This window comes from Carcharhinus amblyrhynchos, chromosome 5 (genome assembly GCF_965287045.1).
Source record: "Carcharhinus amblyrhynchos chromosome 5, sCarAmb.v2.hapA, whole genome shotgun sequence".
Lineage (NCBI taxonomy): Eukaryota > Metazoa > Chordata > Chondrichthyes > Carcharhiniformes > Carcharhinidae > Carcharhinus > Carcharhinus amblyrhynchos.
The window spans coordinates 60,996,862-61,018,888 of record NC_137328.1 but is presented as its reverse complement, the minus strand read 5'-3'; the positions used below and the strand labels follow the sequence as shown (position 1 = coordinate 61,018,888).

Below are 22,027 nucleotides of genomic sequence, written 5' to 3'. Positions count from 1 at the left end.
TTTTAATGATTCCTAGTTTCAACCATTTATTCTTTGTGACACACCTGACTAAGAGAATATTTACTTGTCAAGCAAACAAGAGCTTCTCTCTGCACTTATTATTAGCTTAAATAAGCACTAATCATTAGAAACAAATACAAAAACATTGAAAACACTTCAGGCAGTATTTGGTGTAACATATACTCCTTTGAACATCACAGACAAACGGAGACTATTGCAGCTGAAAAGAGAATAATACAGTTGCACAAAGAAATATCAATTTTATGAATAAAGGGATCTTGACACTACTTGACATTCATTCTTTATTACCAAGTTCATGTTTCTCTCCTTCATTGAACATTATTATGAAATGCCTTTGGAAAATGAATGAACTCCAGGCATTATAATGGTGCAAGTGGCTCGCACCTCTATTTAAGAAACCCTAGGTCAGCCAACAATGCACCAGGCATTAAATTATATTTGACAGCAGCCACAGGCTATGACAAGCTAGAACCTTGACCTTGTCTTCAGCTCTTAATTTGGAAAAGATGTTTCCTCATTTTGCTGGTATTTCTGTGTTTTTTATGCCAAAATGTAAATTTTGTATTAAATCAAGGCATAATTTAAAAACACGGGAGGAAGGTTAGCAACAAAAACAGAGCAGCTTTGAATAGCGTATTTTTGTTATTTTATGTAATTTTTTTTCATTTTGGAAACTAAATTAGTTACCATAGATCACACCTATAAACTGGCCCAGCATATAACAAAACCTAATTTTTTTGGCCCTAAAAATCACATTTTTGCAGATACTACGTGTATAAGTTGATCCTCTTTCCAGGTACAACATGTCAAACTTGCTCTAGTGGTCAACGCCAAGTTTTCACCCCACAATGGCTATTTTACTGACTTGGAGCAAGGGGTCAAGCAGGCAATAGGGTTCTGTTGTGAAGATCAGTGGAAAATTGAGATACATCTTCGCAGACTGGACCCTGTGTAGTGGAAGTGAAAGATGTCCTGTCAAAGCTGCCAATACCTGGGGATAAAGATGTACCAACTGGAACCTGAAGATTACGTACTTCTCCCAAGAAGACAAGGTACTGGTGTCAATTGTCAGGTGCAGAATGCTACACAGAATGTTCTGATTTGGAGCCAAGTGGTGAGAGGGAGGACAAGTAGAAGCAATCACCCAGAATTACCGCTTTCCCTGTTCAGGAGGTAGGAGTATCCATGGTGAACAGATGTTTAATATGAGAGACGAAAGAGGAGGGATGTTCTATATGTAGGTTCAGTGCATAATGCCCCTTTAAGAGTGTGTGTCAGGCGACCACAGGGTAGGGAATCAGTCTAGGACTTACCATGAACATCTAAAATGAAGTGCTCACATGTTAAGTACTACAGACTTACCTCATGATCTTTTTTACACTCCACAGAATGAAGCCTAAACATAATAGTGCCATCATGCAACTCATTTTATAATAAGCCCCACTATCTGGTGAGCTTCAGGCTGCACCAATCAGCTGCAGGGAACTGAATCTTTGAATTCCTTCAGGAGCCCAAAATTGACATAGTCAAACATCTTGAAAATTTTGCAGTGCAATAGATTTGTATGGTTTGTTATAGGGTAAACATCATAAGACATGTTTTTCTTCTGGCTGCAATGGTGACAAGTAAGAAAGAAGAAGCCCATATCCTCAGAGAGCAGGACTCCACTGCTCTTTAGACTGCTGCTTTTGACAAATCAAATCAGCACAAACCAGTTGGGGCATGCTGCCTGATCCTATTTAGCAATTTTGTGTAATTCTGTGGAAAAAGTAAATGAGACCTCACATAGGCCAGACCAAGAGATTACAAGATTCTCTCATGAAAGTTAAAGAGAAACTGATGTGTTTCATATGGTCACATTACTATAAACAAGGCAAAATCTTATGGCCCAAGGCGTCAATCTGCCGGCAGAATAACCCATCACTGCACACCAATAATGATGTCATAACATTTAACCCCAAGGTGATCAACCAGGAATTTATGGAACTCTGTAACAATTTATAAAAATACAAATCCACAGCTTCAGCTAACAAGAGAGGGGATTAAAGGTTATGGGGAGAGGGCGGGAATGTGGAACTGAGCCATGACAGATCAGCCATGATCTTATTGAATGGCGGGGCAGGCTCGAAGGGCTAGATGGCCTACTCCTGCTCCTATTTCTTATGTTCTTATGTTCTTATGAGAATGCCTGGTGACTCTACTAGTTCTCCAGTGCAAGGGAAAAGGTAAAGGAAGTAAATCAAGTCATGCAGATCATTTAATCTTAGATTGCTGGGTGCTCAGTAAAACTAAATTAAAATCTGGTCCCAAAACTGTCCTCTGCATGAGACACTCTAAGACATAAAGCTACATGAGCACATTCCCAAATATGAGCAAGAAAGTGAAGTGCAGAATTTTCCCAGCCCTGTGGTACTGGGTATAGATGCAGGTAAAATGGCAGGGAGTAACACCACGACAGCTCCCCAATGCATTTCTACCTGTGAGGTGTGTTTCCCCAGGCAGGCAGAAATGCAAGGCAACTGGTGCAGCCAACCTGCATGTTTAAGGCTCCAGTAAGGGCTATTTAGAGTGCTCACCAGTGTCTTGCCAGTGGTAGAGTGCCTTCCTGCAACATGCAGAGGACACCAACATGATGGAGGCAGCCTCCATGTGGCAATCCATTGGGCCGAGATGCTTCATTCCCCTAAAAGGGAGCTGCTGGCATCCAAGGTTGCAACCCACAGTTCAAATGCTGCTGCCAGGAATGTTTCCCTTACAATCGGAGGAGCCTTGTGCCGCTAAAAAAAATTAATTACTTTTACTCGTCTAAGGGTCCTTCCGTTTTGAGATCCTATTCTAGGCTTAGCTCCACCTGTCTCATTGAGGTAATAAGGTCTTAAAACTGTTGGCTCTCAGGGTCAGTGGCAACAGCAGCCAACTCACTGTCTTTAACTGGATAGTGAACCTGGAAGCAACCAATTAGGAGGCAAACTTTGAGGAAACTGGCTCTCTTGGTCTAGCTCCTGTTAGTTACAGAGTTGGAACACCCATTTTGTCCTGACACCAGGGCCCCTAATGCTCATAGGAAAATCCTGCCCGACATATCAGTTAAACTAACCAACTTTTTAGAAATACTTTAGACAGTCTGCTCTAATTTTCGCAAATCCAAATTTCCCTACCGGGGAAAAAAGATCACCTCAAAATGTGTATCCAAGCTCATGTTCCAAATGTTCTCAGCCAAAATACCAGAAATTGCACTGAATTAATTAGATGTAACAAGACACATAGATTAATCTGGAAGGTCAGGAAATCAAATGTGGCATTAAAAACTTCAATCACCCAAAGATTTGCACTCCCAAAGTGTCATTGGTCCAGACAGTTGTTTCCTTTTGTGCGAGAATCTAGAACTGTTTAAAAATGCAATCCAGTTGTTCCCTTGAACTACAGCATGACTTGGAAAAGTAAAGAGAGGCCATGCAAAGCCAGACAAGCTGCTGGAAAGGGAGGGAATTGAGGGGGAGTAGATTCTCAATAGAAGACCATCCCTATTTGGTGTGTTCAGAGAGAAATTTTCTAACTTGGAACTCAGTGAGGAAATATGTGTACAATGTCTGAGCTTCAGTAAAGATACCTTCACTGAAATTTGCCATCTATTGCAGTCACAACCACAATCTTAGAACGTGGAAAGGACAGCATTTCCAGTGACAATAAATTTTAAGTGGTTGGCACCTTCTTTGATGGCTAACTCCATTTAATTCTCTCTTGCTAGAGAGAAGCATGCAGAGCAGTTGAGCAGCTTCATTATAAATGTAGGCTTCTATGGTGCTGGATGCATTAATTGAAATATAAATCACCTTGCAAGTGCCACATGTCAACCATGCCCTAAACCATAACTAAAAAGATTCCACTCCCTCAAAGGTCCAACTGGCATCTGAGCATAAGCAGAGAATCATGCGGGTCAATGCCCAGTATGCTAGTAGCAGTCACAATGCCATCATTTTCCAGTAGTTCATTCTGCCAGCTATTTTTGAACTACCATAGAAAATCATATCTTGATCAGGCCAGTGCACAACCCATGCACGCGTAGACAACATAAATGCAATGAAAGACATGTTGTTACACAAAATGTGATAAAGCAGGCAACTGCATGTTTAAATAACAATTTTGTTGTCTGGAGTTAGCAGATTAGGCATTAAGATTCATGGTGGTCTGCTGCATGCTGTACAATCACACAACCATATGGGCTCAGCCTTTATCACTACCTGTTACAAACAGAAGCATGAGGAGGAGCCAGAGGAAACTAGGCCATCAAAGAAAACTCATCTGGGTGCAATACAAGAAACTGAAACCAAAACCCTAATTGCCCATTCACCAACATACCTTATGCTCCTTTGTTACTGACTGTTAGAGCATCAGTTTTGTTATATTGTAGAAATGAAAGCTATCACAAAATAAACATTCCAAACAGGACCTATGATTGAGATCATCTATGCCACACACAAAAGTCAACCAAACACAACTGTCCATTCCTGTGTGTCTATGTGTGTTTGCCTGTCCTCATGCCCCTACTAAGTGCCAATCCTCTGCCTGCAGCATTGGGGGACTGATGGAAAACTGCTGACATTCAGTGAAGGAGACAACAGATCGCTTGAAAGACAAGCTCAGGCAACTTTGGGCTCAGAAGACCTAGCTGCAGTCTGCACAATTTTGATATGGGTGACAGCAATCTGAGGTAGCTAACAGTAGGCCACAGCAAGAACAATGGTGAAGTGACAATGTTTGCAAGACAAATGCTATCACTCTGAGACGATAACAGGTTTGTGATCTATGGGGCCACTGTCATTCTCCTCTGCTGGCTCCTCAGCAATCAAAATAATCAGGTTAATGACAGATTGTGAGACTGCCGCGACATCATGCAAGCCCTTTGAACACTACTATCCACAGCCACAATGGCAAAGGCATAATTTTGCATGGCAGCAAGTTGGCCCTGCATGACTTCAGTTTAAGTTTCTGCTGTTGCACTTAAACCTTTGGTGGAAGCTGTTTGAGCTGCAATGGGAGCCAAAACACATCCTTTAGATGTTGCATCATGGCTGGATTCACTAGTGTGCTTATAGATTTATCTGACATTTTGCGTTTGAAACGACGGGCTCCAACTCCGCAAGAAGTCTTCTGCCAAGTTGATGTTGGACTCCCTCATTTTCCTTCACACTGATGACAGGCTTTCCAATGCACAAAGCAATTCATTTGTACTTGCCCATCAGCCTAAGCTTATATACTGTCCCAAAGTGCTATCTAGAATCGGCCACAGCAGAACTCGTGTGATCTCTTCTTCCAGCAAGTTGACATCGATGCTAAATTTGCCAAAGTCCTAGCTAAAAACCTCACATTCCCAATCTCTCACCAGTCAGATCTTCTAAATTTTAGTATCTAAATTTTTAAACTCAATACCACCAGCTGTGGTGGTATTGACTTTAAAATCACAAGTTAGTGCTGCGCCATAATCATCTCTCTCTTTGCTGTTCCTGCACTGCCTGACTAAGTTTCATTTCTTGGGTATCTGGTATGTAGAAGGCAGAAAGGTAAGGCTGTAGTGCAGGGAAAGACCATAAGATACAATAGCAGAATTAGGCCACTCAGCCCATCGAGTTTGCTCTGCCATTCAATCATGGCTGTTTTTTTCTCATTCCCATTCTCCTGCCTTTTCCCCATACCCCTGATCCCCTGATTAAACAAGAACCCATCTCTGTCTTAAAGACACAACGTAACAGGTGCATCCTTACATCATCTGCAGCTGATAGAGAGAGGAGTGTGAGTTGAGGCAGAGGTGGGATGTAAGAAGGAAAATTATGCATGAGGATGTCATCATCTTAAATAGGTTTTGTTCTTCCACTGGCTACAATCTTAGTAATAGCATTCCAATAATGGCTCATCCATGCAGATCAGGATATGTGGGTGTATCTGTCTCCATCTGATTAGCAACTGTTGATGTTGGTTTTGCAGCATTTTGACCTACAAGAAAGAGAAGTGTGCCTGTGAGTACTATGCAATAATTTTTGTCGATGTGGCTGTTGTGTTTAAATGTCTGGCAATGTGTGCAAGCTATGAAATGTGGATGTGAGACTTCTATCAATGCTCAGTGTGTGAGGGTGAGGTGGAGCATATAATTGTTGGGTATGAGTCGTGCTTAACAGAGACTGATGATCAGTGAGTGATGGGGCTTTATTTTATTTGTTCATCGGGTGCGAGTATTCTTGGCTAGGCCAGCATTTGTTGCCCATCCATAATCGTCCTTGAGAAGGTGATAGTGAACTGCCTTCTTGAACTGTATTACTGGAGCTGCATTCCTCCAGCTCAGTGTTGAGTATCCCACCTTGCACCTGACTAGTGCCTTGCAGATGGTAAGCAAGCTTTGGGAAGTCAGGAGGTGAGTTACTCACTACAGAATTCACAGACTCTAATCTGTTCTTCTGACTGGTTCAGTAATTTTCTGGTCAATGGCAATCACAGGATATTGATGTTACTGGATTCAGCAATGGACATACCAATGAACATCAAGAGGAGATGGTTGGGCACTCTGTCACAGCTCTGATAATGTGTCATCCTGACTCAGAACATTTGCTCTATTTTCTCTCCACAGATCCTGTCAGGCCTGCTGAAGATGGTTAGGGCTGTGACACTACCCAGAGGAACACTTGAAACAATGTCCTTGGACTGAGATTATTGGACTCAACAACTTCAACCATTTCCTGTCTGCTATATACGATTGAAATAATATATGCTATATATTATTTCAATTGGCTTTTTATTAAGGCTGATTGATACAGTAACACAGTCAAATACTATGTCGCTATCAAAGCAATCCACCTCACTTCACCTTTAGAGTTCCACTCTTTCGTTCATGTTTGAATCAAGGCTGTAATAAAGACAGGAGCTGAGTGGGCCTGCAGGGCCCAAACTGAGTATCAATATGTAGATTATTGTTGAGTAAGTGCCACATCATAGCAATCCAATGATCCCTCCCATCACTTTAATGATTAAAAATCACCTCATAATCCTTACTTCTCCAAGGAGAATAGCTCCAGCTTCTTCAATCTAGCCTAGGCAACTTTCCACATGGCCAGGTAAATGCCTGTGCTATGGCTGTGCTAAAACAGCTTGATTAGGGGCAAAGCTATTTCTGGACCACAAGTCTGCAGTACTATATCTACAATGCTGCCAGGGCCAATAGCCTTTGTTGTATCTTGTGCCTGCAGTCATTTTTTGACATCACGTGGTGTGAATAGAATTGGTTCAATGCTGGTATCTATGATGCTGGGGATCTTAAGAAAAGGCCCAGATGAATTTGCTACTTCTGCTCAAAGTGGTTGCAAATGATTCTGCTTCAATTTTTGCACTGATATGCTAGGCACCAGCATCATTGAGAATATTTGTAGCACCTCCTCCTCCAGTTAATTGTTTAATTGGCCACACCATTCACAGCTGATGTGGCAGGACTGTAGAGCTTTAACTTGATCTGTGGGTAGTGGATTTGCTTAATTCTGTCTAAAGTGAGCTAACTGGCATGCACACAAATCTATGTTGTAGCTTCAGTTCTTGGCAGCATATTTTTAGGTATGCCTGTTATCTGGTGCAGTACTTCACATGCTTTCCTACGTTCTTCACTGAACCAGGGTTGGTCCATTTGTTTGATGGCAGTAGTAGAGTGAGGGATGTGTTAGGCTATGAGTTTGCAGAATACAATTCTGCTACTGTTGGTAGTCCACATTGCTTCATGAAAGCCCATTTTTGAGCTGCTAAATCTGTTCTGAATATTTCCCTTTTAGCACAGTGGTATAGGCACACAAGATGTATGGTTTCCTCAATGTGAAGATAGGACTTGGTCAATAGTTGTAAGTGAGAATGAGATCAAGTAGGTTTTTTCCTCGTGTTGACTCTCTCACCACTTGCTGCAAGTCCAGTCATGCTGATAGGTCCATCAGGACTCCACCGAGCTACTCTTGGTGATGGACATAGAAATTTAGGTCCTTGCGTACATTTTGTTCCCTTACTACTCTCACTGCATCTTCTAAGTGATGTTAACATAGAGGCGTACAAGCTCATTAGCTGAGGGAGGAAGGTGGAGTTAGTAATTGATAATCAGCAAGTGATTTCCCTTTTTGACCTGATGCCATGTGACTTCATGAGACCCAGACTCAAAGGTTGAGGAGTGCAAGGGCTACTCGCTTACAACTGTATACCACTGTGTTGTCATCTCTGGTGAATTTGTTCTATCGGTAAGACAAGACATTACCAGGAATGGTGATAGAGCTGTCTGGAACACTAGTAATGATGTATTATTTAGTGAGTACATGTCAGGCTATAGTTTTCCTAGCCTGTGGGATAGATCTCTGAAAAAATTGCTAGTGGATTCTCTAAGCAGAGTATGCTTTTGCTAATGCCAGGTGATCCAACAGTTTTATTCTTCTTTAACTTTTTGCTAAGTGTTTGATAAAGTTCAATGACTTACCAAGTTATTTCATCAGGCAGAATAGCAGATTTCAATTCCTGTATGATATTAGTGAATTTATGTCAATTCAGTAGTTTCCTAATCATAATTACTGATCCAAATTTCTTAATTTGTTGAACTTAAATTCTTCCAGCTGTCATAAGCCTGGATATTTAATCCAAGCTGCTGGATCACAAGTTTAGTAACAATGAAGGAAGAAGGTTAGGGAAAGCATGAATGGTTGATAGAGGGAATGCAGAAACAGCTCATCAGGGCCATATTTTTCAGTTGATGCACCCTGCAGGTATTGGCTCATTCCTCTCTATGCACATGGAAAAACATTGTAGCATATCATTTTAAACATCAGAATTTCAACTGATGAGGTCCCCATTATTTGTTCACAATAACATCAAAGATTTCAGCACCAGTTTAAAAGTGCTGGGTTTAAAATTCTCAATATCTTATGAGGGGAAATGTTCATTTGCTTAGGTACACTTCTCAGATTACATTGATTCTCCATGGCAATACAGTGCCATGAGTGACCTGTGTGGGTTTCTTCAATGAGCCAAGAATGTCTATGAAGTGGCAATCATTGGGGTGGGGGGGGGAGAGAGAGAGAGAGAGAGAGAGGAGGAGGAGGAGGAGAGGAGAGGAGAGAAGAGAGAGAGAGCTGGGGTGGTTGTGTCAGTAATATCATCACTTAGAAGTTAGAAATGGTGAAATGATTTTACTGATTCCAAAATTTCCTAGGTAGCTGTTCTACTAAGAGAGTCGGACAATCCAAAGTCTTGAATATAAATCTGAGTATTAGATGGTTCCAAGTGCAGAAATTAAAACTTCCTGAGCAATTGCCATGCAGTCCTTGTGTGTGGATTTCTGGGGGTATCTTCTGGGCTACCTCTGGGATATGACCACCTCTTCCCCCTTCCCCCCCACCCCCTCACTCCTCCAGGATGAGAAGTTCGATGTCAATGATTTCAATAAAAAATGCTTTACAAACATTGACCTTCAGTGCCATTTGCTCCAGAGAAATTAATGCAGGGCACAAATGGATTTTTCTGTATATATTTGAATTTTGAATTCTCTTTGTCAGCTTTTAAATGAAGATATTAACAACAATTTACTTTAAATTACAGACTGAAAATATTTCGAATTGCATTCCTGCACTGTGTATTACAAGAGTGTAATTTTAAAGCCAATAGGAATCCCTGGAATATTCTCATTGATTGACATGCAGCAATATCCTCTTAATCCACATTTTTTGGTTAATTACTCAGAGAAATTCAATAAATATTGAATAATAAATACGTTCTGAAGAGGAACCATATTGGACTCAAAAAGTTAACACTTTCTCTCCATAAATGTTGCCAGACCTGCTAAGCATTTCCAATGCTCTCTGTTTTTATTTCAGATATCTATCATCTGCTGTATTTTATTTTTAAAACAATGATTATTGTATGCATTACACTATACAATACCTCTGTACTCAAGAAACCTCTGCTGTTTGATACCTTGGTCCCAGATAAGATTTTCTTAACCCTTCAGTGTTTCGAAGCTAGTAAGCATCTCCCAAACTTTTATCATGCTACACATTGTGATATCTCAAATGCACTCATGTTAAAAGTAAATACATTTTTGTAAAGTGTGTTTAGGGAAACTGCACTTTCTTACTTTCACTTGGCATCATTAACTACAAGTGTATATAATATGAGATATTTCAGTTGAACAAAAGTACTATTGTGCACTTACAAGTATATTTTGTACACACTGTGCTTCATGTTAAGTAATTATTTTTCAGAATCATTGAATTGTTATGGTGCAGAAGGCCATTCAGCCCATCACGTCTGCACCGACTCTCCAAATGAGTATTATGACTTAGGGCCAACCCCCCACCTTTTTCCAGTACCCCTGCACATTGTTTCTATTCAAACAACCATTGTTTTGAATGCCTCTATTGAACCTGTCTCTACCACACTCAACATGCAATGCATTCCACATCTGAACCATTCACTGTATGAAAAAGTTTTTCTCACATCACATTTGCTTCTTTTGCAAATCACTTATCTGTGTCCTTCTTGTTCTTTTGTGAGTGGGAACCATTTCTCCATATAGACTGTCCAGTTTTGCATGATTTTGAACATCTTTATGAAATCCCCTCTCGGCCTTCTCTTCAAGGAGAACAGTACCAACCTCTCTAACCCATCCTTATAACTGAAATTTCTCATCCCTAGAACCATTCTTGTAAATGTTTTCCACATTCTCTCTAATGTATTCACATCCTTCCTGTAGTGTGATACCTAGAACTGTACACAATACTCCAGCTAATGCCTTGAATAAGTCCAGCATAACCTCCTTACTTTTGTACTCTTCTACATAACACCATTAAACCTTAGATGGGAAAATAAAAACCTGTTTTGTAAATATATTAACATATTTAATATGTTTTGGTTTTTATAACCGAGTAGTATGTTGCCTTTTGTTTTTAAGTAATTCAGCATCATGTATGCAAAATAAATAACATATTTTACCTTTAGGGTCTTGAACTTCATTTGCTGCCATCTAGTGGATGAATAAAATAAGTTAAATGTCTTGGAACAACTGTTCTTTCAGACAAATATTTGGGTCATAAGCACATGGATCCAAATACATATGAAAACATTATTTCCAAAAATAAGAAAATGTATTAAATATATTTATTTTATATTAATTAGAAGTCTAATGGGGACATTAGTATAAAGTTTCATTAAAGGGAAGTCGTGTCTGACAAATTTACTGGAGTTCTATGAGGATGTGTCTAGGGCGGTGGATAGAGGAGAGCCGGTGGATGTGGTCTTTCTGGATTTTCAGAAGGCGTTTGATAAGGTACCTCACAAGAGGTTACTGCAGAAGGTCAGAGGACATGGAGTTGGGGGTAGGGTGTTAGCGTGGATAGAGGATTGGTTGTCAAATAGGAGGCAGAGAGTGGGGGTCAATGGGTGCTATTCGGATTGGCAGTTGGTGACTAGTGGGGTGCCCCAGGGGTCGGTGCTGGGGCCTCAGCTATTTACCATTTATATAGATGATCTGGAGGAGGGAACCGAGTGTAGGGTGTCGAAATTTGCTGATGACACCAAGATTGGGGGAAAGGCAAATTGTGCGGAGGGTGTGGAGAGTCTGCAGAAGGATCTAGATAGGCTGGGCGAATGGGCCAGGAAATGGCAAATGGAATTTAATGTTGGCAAGCGTGAGGTGGTCCACTTTGGTAGGAAGAATGGTAGGAAGGACTATTACTTACGTGGCGAAAAACTGCAGCAGGCGACGGTGCAGAGGGACCTCGGGGTCCTTGTGCATGAGCCGCAAAAACCCAGCCTGCAGGTGCAGCAGGTGGTCAGGAAGGCGAATGGGATGCTGGCCTTCATAGCGAGGGGGATTGAATATAAAAGTAGGGAGGTCTTGCTGCAGCTGTATAGGGCATTGGTGAGGCCGCAGCTGGAGTACTGTGTGCAGTTTTGGGCGCCGCACCTGCGCAAGGATATTTTGGCCTTGGAGGGAGTGCAGAGGAGGTTTACTAGGCTGATACCGGAGTTGAGGGGGTTGAGCTATGAGGAGAGGCTGAATAAACTAGGCTTGTACTCGTTAGAGTTTAGAAGAATGAGGGGAGATCTCATTGAGACGTATAAGATGATGAATGGGATGGATAGGATAGAGGTGGAGAGACTCTTCCCGCTCAAAAAAGACAGTAGGACTAGGGGGCACAGCCTCAAGATAAAGGGGGGGCGGTTTAGAACGGAGTTGAGGAGGAACTTCTTCACTCAAAGGGTGGTGAATCTCTGGAATTCTCTGCCCGTTGAAGTGGTGGAGGCTGCCTCGCTAAATATTTTTAAGACGCGGGTTGATGGGTTTTTGATAAGAGAGGGGATTAAGGGTTATGGGGAGAGGGCGGGAAAGTGGAACTGAGCCACGACAGATCAGCCATGATCTTATTGAATGGCGGGGCAGGCTCGAAGGGCCAGATGGCCTACTCCTGCTCCTATTTCTTATGTTCTTATGTTCTTATGTAAGTTTAAACAAAATGGAGTGCATGAAAGATATTTTTTCAATGTTTTAACTGTTCTTCACTAAAAAATTCCAGCTGTCAACATTTTGTTTCTTGTTTTGAATACACACAATTCATTGTTTTTTTTCCAACCTTAATTGTTTGAAGAAGTTGGGCCTTACTCTTAAAGCAACACTTGGGTTGTTACAGAATTAAACCAAACACAATTTAATGCCCTTGGTCAGTTAAGAAAAATGAATCAAATTCTTCTTTTAAAGTATGCATATTTTCCATGCAATCAGATCCACTGTAGGTCAGGGACCAGAGATTAAGTTATAATACCATTATAGTTCCTGAGCAATTTTAAAAAAATCTTTCCCATCTATGTTTGGCTTTAAATACTGGCTAAGCAATCAGAAGTTACTTAATGGGATATTAAGACCATGATGAAAGCAGGTATTTCTTTCTCCTTTATTATAGTGCCAGTGTTAATTTGGGTTCACATATCAGGGTTGGTCAAAGTGACCAATCAGGTAATACAAGTGGCTGATTTTTTTTTTACAAATGTTCTGGGAAGGTTTTAGCACTGCCTCATTTTCAAAGACAATAATGAATTCTGTAATTTTCAGGTGAATTATCAAGTCTTTCCAAGAGCAAACCTTGCCCAATCCTCAATTTTGCTTCTTTTTGCTCCTGAAAACACTGATTTATGGTGAAATATGATTCTGAGGAAACTATCAACTCTCTAAAACCTCGTCCAAATGGTCATACTTCATCTGTGACTCTAGACTGAGTATGGTAAATATCCAATCAAGATAAATGTTATCAGATATCTATACAACTCACTTTTGACGGCATCTTCCAGATCCACAACCTCCATTACCCAGAAGGACAAGGGCAGCAGATGCACTGGAACTTCACCATCCCTGCAAACCACAGGGAATTCTATCAAATTAACCAACATAGATTATTGGGATAGGTGATATGCAAATTTGAGATTACTATCAGATCAGCCATGATCTTAGTAAATGGTAGATCAGATCAAGGGGCTGAATGGTCTACTTCTGCTCCTTGTTCAAATTTGTCACTGTCAATATCCCGGAACTTCCTTTCTAACAATATTGTGGTGTACCTACACCAAATACACTGCAGTGGTTCAAGAAGACTGCTCACCACCCCTTCTCAAATAAGCCAACAACGCCTGCGTCTTGTGAAAGAGTAAAAAATATTTAGCAGAGATTACTGAATGATAATGAGAAATGAAAATTTTGGAAATGTTTTCCTGTTCCCTTGCCCAAAGCTGATAAACCCAGTTGTGGCAGTCATTTTGTTAGCTAACTGATATTGGTTAACCCAACACTATTTAGGAGAATACAATGGGACCCTCCTAGTTTAAATATTACTCAATATTATATCAAGCAATGCAATAACTATTAAGTACATTAACTGATGTATTAAACAATGAGCCATCAATGGCTTAAACTAAAAGGATAAAATGATCAGCTCAATTGAGTTGACTTGGATGGGAAATTTGAGAAACATCAGAATTTACTCGATGGAAAGTATACATTTGATAAGGAGCCACATAAAAGGTGAATACACAAGTAAGACATGTAGGGTCAGGGTTAATTTGTTAGCTTCGATGGACGACTGGCTAGGCAACAGAAAACAGAGAAATGGAATAAATGTGTCTTCTTCTGGTTGGCAAGATGTACCTAGTGGCATGCCACAGGGTTTGGTTCCTGGCCCCTAGTTGTTTACAATCTATATTAATGACTTGGACAAAGGGTTAGAAGGTACTTTCACCAAATTTGCAGATGACGCTAAATAGATGGGATACTAAGTTGCAATAAACAAATAAGCAACTTACAAATGGGCATGGATATGTTAGGTGACGGGCCAACATTTGGCAGATGGAGCTTCATATGGACAAGTGTGAGATTATTCATTTGAGTTGTAAAAATAGAAAGGCAACTTATTATCTAATTGGAGAGGAGTTATTATCTAACACAAAGCAGAAGGGACACTTCCTCTGAAGTCTGGTAGTGGCAGAGGGCACGTGTGCACTGGAAATATTTCTATGACCCTCCCCTTGGGATGCCAGGCCAGGGTGTCATGGAACAGTGCACTGTTGGCACTGCCTGAAAGTGGGCCTAAATGGGGGGAGAGGGGTGGGGGGGGTGCGAGAGTCTGAAGAGGGATCTGGGGGGTCTTAGGGGGAATGGGTGGGACGGTAGAGGTCTAAGAGAGAAAGGGGGCTGAGGGGAGGCCTGAAGAAAGAGGGGTCTGGGTCTGAATGGGTGTCTGGTGTGGGGGAAACAGCTGTGGAGGTCTGAGTGGAGGGGGGGGCTGCTGATTGGGTCACCCTGGTGGGTGCATGATATGGGGTGGGAGTGACCTGTTATTTCAGTCTTGTGGGGAAGGATGGCCTTCTTTGCTCAGGGATGTTCCTCTGGATCCTCCGGGTTCAGCAAGCCAGGTCCATGTTGGTGATGAGTAACACTGAAGCCCACCCTGGTGCATTTCCCACTGGAGGGATGGATGAATGGATCGTCAAGCATATATTAATCAGGTTGATACCCACTCTGAGTGAGAACCCAATTTGGGCAGATGGGGTAGATTGGATGAAGGCCAATAACCATTATGCCTGGCTGGATGATGATTTTGGCTCTGATGCCCAATTTAGCGGATAATCGCGATGCCCGCAATCAGTGAACAGGGCCGGTGAATAACCATTCCATCACCACCACCCCACCACCCCCCCCCCCCCAAACCCCGCACCCCCAGCCCAGAGTATGAAAGTAGGGGAGTGTTGCTGCAACTTCTTGCTTCCAGTGTGGACAAGAACGAGGGCTGTGAGGTTGGTGAGCAAACTGCACACAGTACAGTGATGCAGACACAGGACATAGACAAACAGAAGGTAAAAAGGAAAGTAGTGGTAATTGGGGATAGTGTGGTTAAGGGTATTGACACTGTCTTTTGTCACAATGATAAAGAGCACAGAAGGGTGTGTTGTCTGCCTGGCGCTCAGGTCCAGGATGTCGCATCTGGGCTGCAGAGGAACCTGGAGTGGAAGGGTGAGAATCCAGTCGTTGTGGTACATGTGGGTGCCAACGACATAGGCAAAATGCGAACTGAGGATCTGGAGAGGGAGTATGAAAAGCTGGGAATGGAATTAAAAAGCAGAATCGACAAGGTGGTTATCTCTGGATTACTACCTGAACTGCGTGCAGATGGGCGTAGGGTAGATAGGATTAAAGAGGTGAATGGGTGGCTCAGGGATTGGTGTGGGAGGAATGGTTTTGAATTTATGGGGCATTGGCACCAGTATTGGGGCAGGTGGGACCTGTTCAGGTGGGATGGTGTTGGTCTGAACCGTGCTGGGACTAGAGTCCTAGCGGATCGTATAAATAGGACTGTGGATAGGGCTTTAAACTAATTGGGGGGGGAGGGTGCGAGGGTAGGTGAAATTACAGGGGCTAAAGTAAAGGAGAGGGTACAGGTACGGGAAGACGCCAAGGATGTCCCAATAATAAAGGGAGTAGGGGGCATGAGTAAGGTTGGTAGCGTTCCTTCAAATAGGGTCCAGGTGAAGGCTGGGATAAAGACACTTTATCTGAATGCACGAAGCATTCAGAACAAAGTGAATGAGCTGGTGGCGCAGATCAGCACAAATGGATATGATCTGGTGGCCATTACAGAGACGTGGTTGCAAGGTGACAGGGACTGGGAGCTGAATGTACAGGGGTATCAAGTGATTAGGAAGGATAGACAGGAGGAAAAAGGAGGGGGGGGTAGCTCTGCCGATTAAGGATAGTATCAGCGTGGTAGTAAGGGAAGATATAGGCGCCAAAGAGCAGAACGTGGAATCGTTGTGGGTGGAGATCAGGAACAGCAAGGGGAGGAAGACAGTGGTGGGTGTCGTCTATAGGCCCCCAAATAATGACCTGGAGGTGGGGTGGGCTATAAACGTGCAAATAAATGCTGCGTGCAGGAATGGAACGGCGATAATTATGGGGGATTTTAATCTACATATTAATTGGTCAACCCATGTTGGACGCGATGGGCTTGAGGAAGAGTTCTTGGAATGCTGCCGGGATAGTTTCCTTGAACAGTGTGTGTTGGAGCCGACGAGGGAGCGAGCTATCTTAGATCAGGTGTTATGTAATGAACAGGTATTATGTAATTATGTAATGAGGTAGAATTAGGGACCTTGTTGTGAAGGATCCTCTTGGGAAGAGTGATCATTGTATGGTGGAGTTTCTGATGCAGATGGAGGAGGAGAAAGTAGGATCCCGGACCTGTGTCCTTTGTTTGAACAGAGGGGAGTACGATAGGATGAGAGAGGAATTGGCAAATGTAGATTGGGGGCGCAGATTGGGAGGTAGGTCTGCTGAGGAACAATGGAGGATCTTTAAGGAGATCTTTCTTGGTGCTCAGCAGAAATTTATTCCGATGGTAAAGAAGGATCGTAGGAGAAGAGATAATCAGCCATGGATAACGAAGGAGATAAAGGAGAGTATTAAAGTAAAAGCTGATGCGTTTAGAGTGGCTAAGAGTAGTGGGCAAGAAGAGGATTGGGAGAGGTTTAAATATCAACAAATAATGACGAAGAAGTTGATAAAGAAAGGAAGGATAAACTATGAATCTAGGCTAGCGCTTAATATAAAAAAGGATAGTCAGAGTTTTTATAAATGTATAAAAAGGAGAAGGCTGGCTAGGGTGAATGTTGGACCCTTAGAGGATAAGAGGGGGGATTTAGTGGTGGGGGATGAGGAAATGGCTGAGGCCTTGAATAACTTTTTTGCTTCGGTCTTCACGGAGGAGGACGCGAATAGTTTGCCGGGTGTTAATGATGGAAAGATAGTAGGAGTTGAGGGCCTGAATGAGATCATTGTTACTAGAGAGGCAGTGCTCGACAGACTAGAGGGACTGATGGTGGACAAGTCCCCAGGACCGGATGGAATGCATCCAAGGGTTCTGAAGGAAATGGCAAAGGTGATAGTGGATGTCTTGGTGATTATTTTCCAAACCTCGCTGAATTCCGGGGAAGTGCCGGAAGATTGGAAAACGGCTAATGTTACGCCGCTGTTTAAAAAGGGTAGCAGGCAAAAGGCAGGGAATTATAGGCCGGTTAGTTTAACGTCTGTTGTAGGAAAAATGCTTGAATCTGTAATCAAAGAGAAAATAGCGAGGCACCTTCAGAAGAATTGTTTGATAGAACAGACGCAACACGGTTTTGTTAAGGGGAAGTTGTGTCTAACAAATTTATTGGAATTCTATGAGGATGTGTCTAGTGCAGTGGATAGAGGGGAACCGGTGGATGTGGTGTTTCTCGATTTTCAGAAGGCGTTTGATAAGGTGCCGCACAAAAGGTTGTTACAGAAGGTTAGGGGGCATGGAGTTGGGGGTAGGGTGTTAGCGTGGATAGCGGATTGGCTGTCAAATAGGAGGCAGAGAGTGTGTGTCAATGGGTGCTATTTGGATTGGCGGTTGGTGACTAGTGGAGTGCCCCAGGGATCGGTGCTGGGGCCTCAGCTATTTACCATTTATATAGATAATCTGGAGGAGGGAGCTGAGTGTAAGGTGTCGAAATTTGCTGATGACACAAAGATAAATGGACAGCAAATTGTGCGTAGGGTGTGGAAAGTCTGCAGAGGGATCGAGATAGGCTGAGCGAGTGGGCGAGGACCTGGCAGCTGGAATACAATGTTGGCAAGTGTGAGGTTATCCACTTTGGTAGGAATAATGGTAGGAAGGACTACTACTTACAGGGTGAAAAGCTGCAGCATGCTACAGTGCAAAGGGACCTGGGGGTCCTTGTGCATGAGTCGCAAAAACCCAGCCTACAGGTGCAGCAGGTGGTCAGGACAGCAAATGGGATGCTGGCCTTCATAGCGAGGGGGATTGAATATAAAAGTAGGGAGGTCTTGCTGCAACTGTACAGGGCACTGGTGAGGCCACAGCTGGAGTACTGTGTGCAGTTTTGGGCGCCGCACTTGCGCAAGGATATTTTGGCCTTGGAGGGAGTGCAGAGGAGGTTCACTAGGCTGATACCGGAGTTGAGGGGGTTGAGCTATGAGGAGAGGCTGAATAGACTGGGCTTGTACTCGTTAGAGTTTAGAAGGATGAGGGGAGATCTCATTGAGACGTATAAGATGATGGAAGGGATGGATAAGGTAGAGGTGGAGAGGTTCTTCCCGCTCAGAAAGGACAGCAGGACTAGAGGGCACAGCCTCAAGATAAGGGGGGTGCAGTTTAGAACAGAGTTGAGGACGAACTTCTTCCCTCAAAGGGTGGTAAATCTCTGGAATTCTCTGCCCATTGAAGTGGTGGAGGCTACCTCGCTAAATATATTTAAGACGTGGGTAGATAGGTTTTTGGTAGGCAAGGGGATTAAGGGTTATGGGGAGAAAGCAGGAAAGTGGAACTGAGCCACTTCAGATCAGCCATGATCTTATTGAATGGCGGGGCAGGCTCGAAGGGCTAGATGGCCTACTCCTATTTCTTATGTTCTTGTGTTCAACTGTACAAGTGAAACCGCATCTGGAGAATTGTGCACTGTAATGGTCCCCTAAATTGAAGAGGAATGTGGTTGCATTGGAGGCAGCTCAGAGGAGGTTTACCAGATTAATTCCAGAGATGAAAGATTTGTCTTATTAAGAGAGATTGAGCAGGTTAGGCCACTGCTCTAAAGTTTAGAAGAATGTGACAACACAGCCTCTTATTGCCCAAAGTGTGTGTTGATCAAGGCCTTTCTCGCCATCCTCGCATGCCTGATTCTTGCTTTTGCCAGCCCTCCACTGCCTGGGTGGTGTTGCTTTTTGTCATCATCCTCCTCCTCTTCCTCCTCTTCCTGCTCAGCAGCCTCTTCCCCTTGTCCTCCTCCTCCTCAAGGAGATCTCCACGCTGCTGCACTAGGTTGTGTAGGGCACAGCACATCACACAATGCAGGACGATATCAGGGGGCTATATCGTAGGGGACCACCAGAGCGGTCCAGGCACCTGGACTGTATCTTGAGGAGCCCTATGCAGTGCTCCACTATCAAACGGGTGCAACTTGGGTCTCATTATATCGGATCTCTGCCTCAGTCTCAGGCCTCTGCACAGGCGTCATCAGCCAAGTCTCCCATGAGCAATTCTGCACCTTGGGTTCCTCCCCAAAGACCTCTAGGATATCAAAACTCCTCAATATAAAGCTGACGTGTACATTGCCAGAGTGTCTGGTGCAGGTATGCATGATCACAGAACTGATGGTCACACACCAATTGCACATTTATTGAATGGAAATGCTTTTTGTTCATGAATCTTCCTGGATTCTTGACCGGGGCTTTGAGGGCGATGTGGGTGCAGTTTATAGCCCCTTGCACATTTAGCATCCCCATGATGGCTGTGGATCCTACAGCCCGAACTTCTGCTGGACCTGGTCCAGGTCAAAGTTGATATACTGGCCATCCATGACCTCCTTCACACATTTGTGGACAGATGATTGTGAAATGCCTCAAAGTTGTCCACTGGCAGTCTGGACAGCCACCAGGAGTGGATGCCCCTCTTGTCCCAAGGTGCCAGGTCCTGCAACAAATGGTGCAGGTGTTGCACTATTTTCTTTCAGAGTCAGAGCTGGTGGAACGCAGCTTCTGTGTGGAATTGCCGGGGTCTCTGCTCTCTCCTTCTCTTTCCACTGCCCAACACCCCTCCCCTGTCCCCCCAGGTAAATGATGGCCAACTCCCTCACCTGCTGTGAGTGGTAAGGCCTGGGCCTCCTCTGCCCATAATTCATCCTCTTGCTCCTCATCCTCAGCTGCAGCAGCAACCAAAAGAACAGCGAGATCAATGGGTTGCATTGCAAAAGCCATATCATCAATCTGAAGTTGTGGGGGAAATTTGGGGAAGGGGAGACACAGATGGAGAAGTTAAAGATCTCTGCTCACCCCCAGCCCAGCAACAGCTGCTTCCCATACCTCCCACAGTCCCCCAGCAACACAGCCCCCATACTGCCCCCACTAACACATATTCAGAACCCATGCATTAGTGACCGCAGACACTGCTGTTTGATAGATCCTAAGGCTGTAGCATTGCCACTTCAAAGAGTTTCTAGCACATCCCCTGCCTGCAACAGTGCTTTCTGCTGCCTGCACCAGGACTCAGAGGCATCCCGGGTCCATGCTGAGTGTCCGAGGTTGGATTACATGATCACAATAGCACCCACCCACCCCTTACACTCGCAGTTCTCCCCAACATGTCCATAATGAAAAAAACCCTTTCTGAGCAGCACAGAGCAGTTTGAATGCAGACTTACCTCCTAACTCACCCTCACTGATCAAGCACCAGGATCAGACTTTCATAGAGGACGTGTTTTCCGGACTGATCCGATGCGGTGAACGAGGTTGTAAAGACAGGTGAACTGGGATGATTGGGCATGAAGCTCGCTAGTTACATTGTGGTAATGCAAATACTGTAAATTGATGTTTTGTGTGTTTTGGGCGGGCTCCTGATCGTGCCTCTTTTTTGCCATGGTAAAATGGGAATGGGCGTAAAAATGGGTGCCATTCCTGCTAGCTGCTTTATACCTGATTTTACAAAATTTTCCCGCTGCAAAACAGGCGCTATGAGATTGTAAAATTCCACCCAATGTTTCCTCCTGTCTGGCAATCGAAGATAAGATGTCATAGTTTTAGAATAAAGGGTCGCAGATTTAAAACAGAGATGAGGAGAAATTACTTCTTTCACAGGGTCGTGAATCTGTAGAATACGCTATTTCAGAGAGCAGTAGATGTTGGGACATTGAATAAATTTAAGAAGGAAGTAAACAGATTTTTAATTAGTAATGGGTTAAAAGAGTTAGGGAGAAAGAACAGGAAAGTGAAGTTGAGGCCAAGACAAGATCAGCCACAATCATATTGAATGGTGGAGCCGGTTTGAGTGGTTAAATTGCCTGTTCCTGTTTCTAGATCTTATGTTCTAAAGCAAAGAGTTGCAATCAACCTTTTTTTATTGTTGTTTTTATTGCAATTCAATCAAATTAAGTCCAATTCAGAGCCTCAACAAGTTGAGACATTCCTGATCCAAGCTGACAAGACAGGGCTCTCACCTCCTGTTTTGGCCTTGATCTACATGATCCAAGCTGATTGGAGTAGGCATAGCTCCTCCTCTAAGGCTTGATTCATTTGCATCTTAGCCAAAAGGCTAAGATGCTGCTTTTAAAAATTGCTTCAAATGAAGCTAAAATCTAACTTAATAACTTCAACCAAGCACAGCATGTCGATATTACACTTGATCTTAGCCAAAAGGCCGAAAAGCCAGTTATAACTCTAACCTTATAAGTATGGAAAACTATTCTGAATAGATAATTCATTGTTCTTTTTCATTAAATTGTATCAGTCAGCTATAAATGTGCTATCAAACTAATTCCAGGAGGGCAACATTGTAAAAGAAAATAAACTGTACAAATTATGTGATTTTGTTTCAATTTAACTTAGCAATGTATTCATGTGGGCAAATGCATAGTTTGCAATAATTCTCTC

The 22,027-nt window shown here is 43.1% G+C and overlaps 1 pseudogene; it reads right to left on the bottom strand.

Annotated features, from left to right (window-relative positions):
• Positions 1-21,664: 21,664 nt before the first annotated feature.
• LOC145343635 (U2 spliceosomal RNA) lies at positions 21,665-21,806 on the bottom strand (annotated as a pseudogene).
• Between the last annotated feature and the right edge of the window lie 221 nt (positions 21,807-22,027).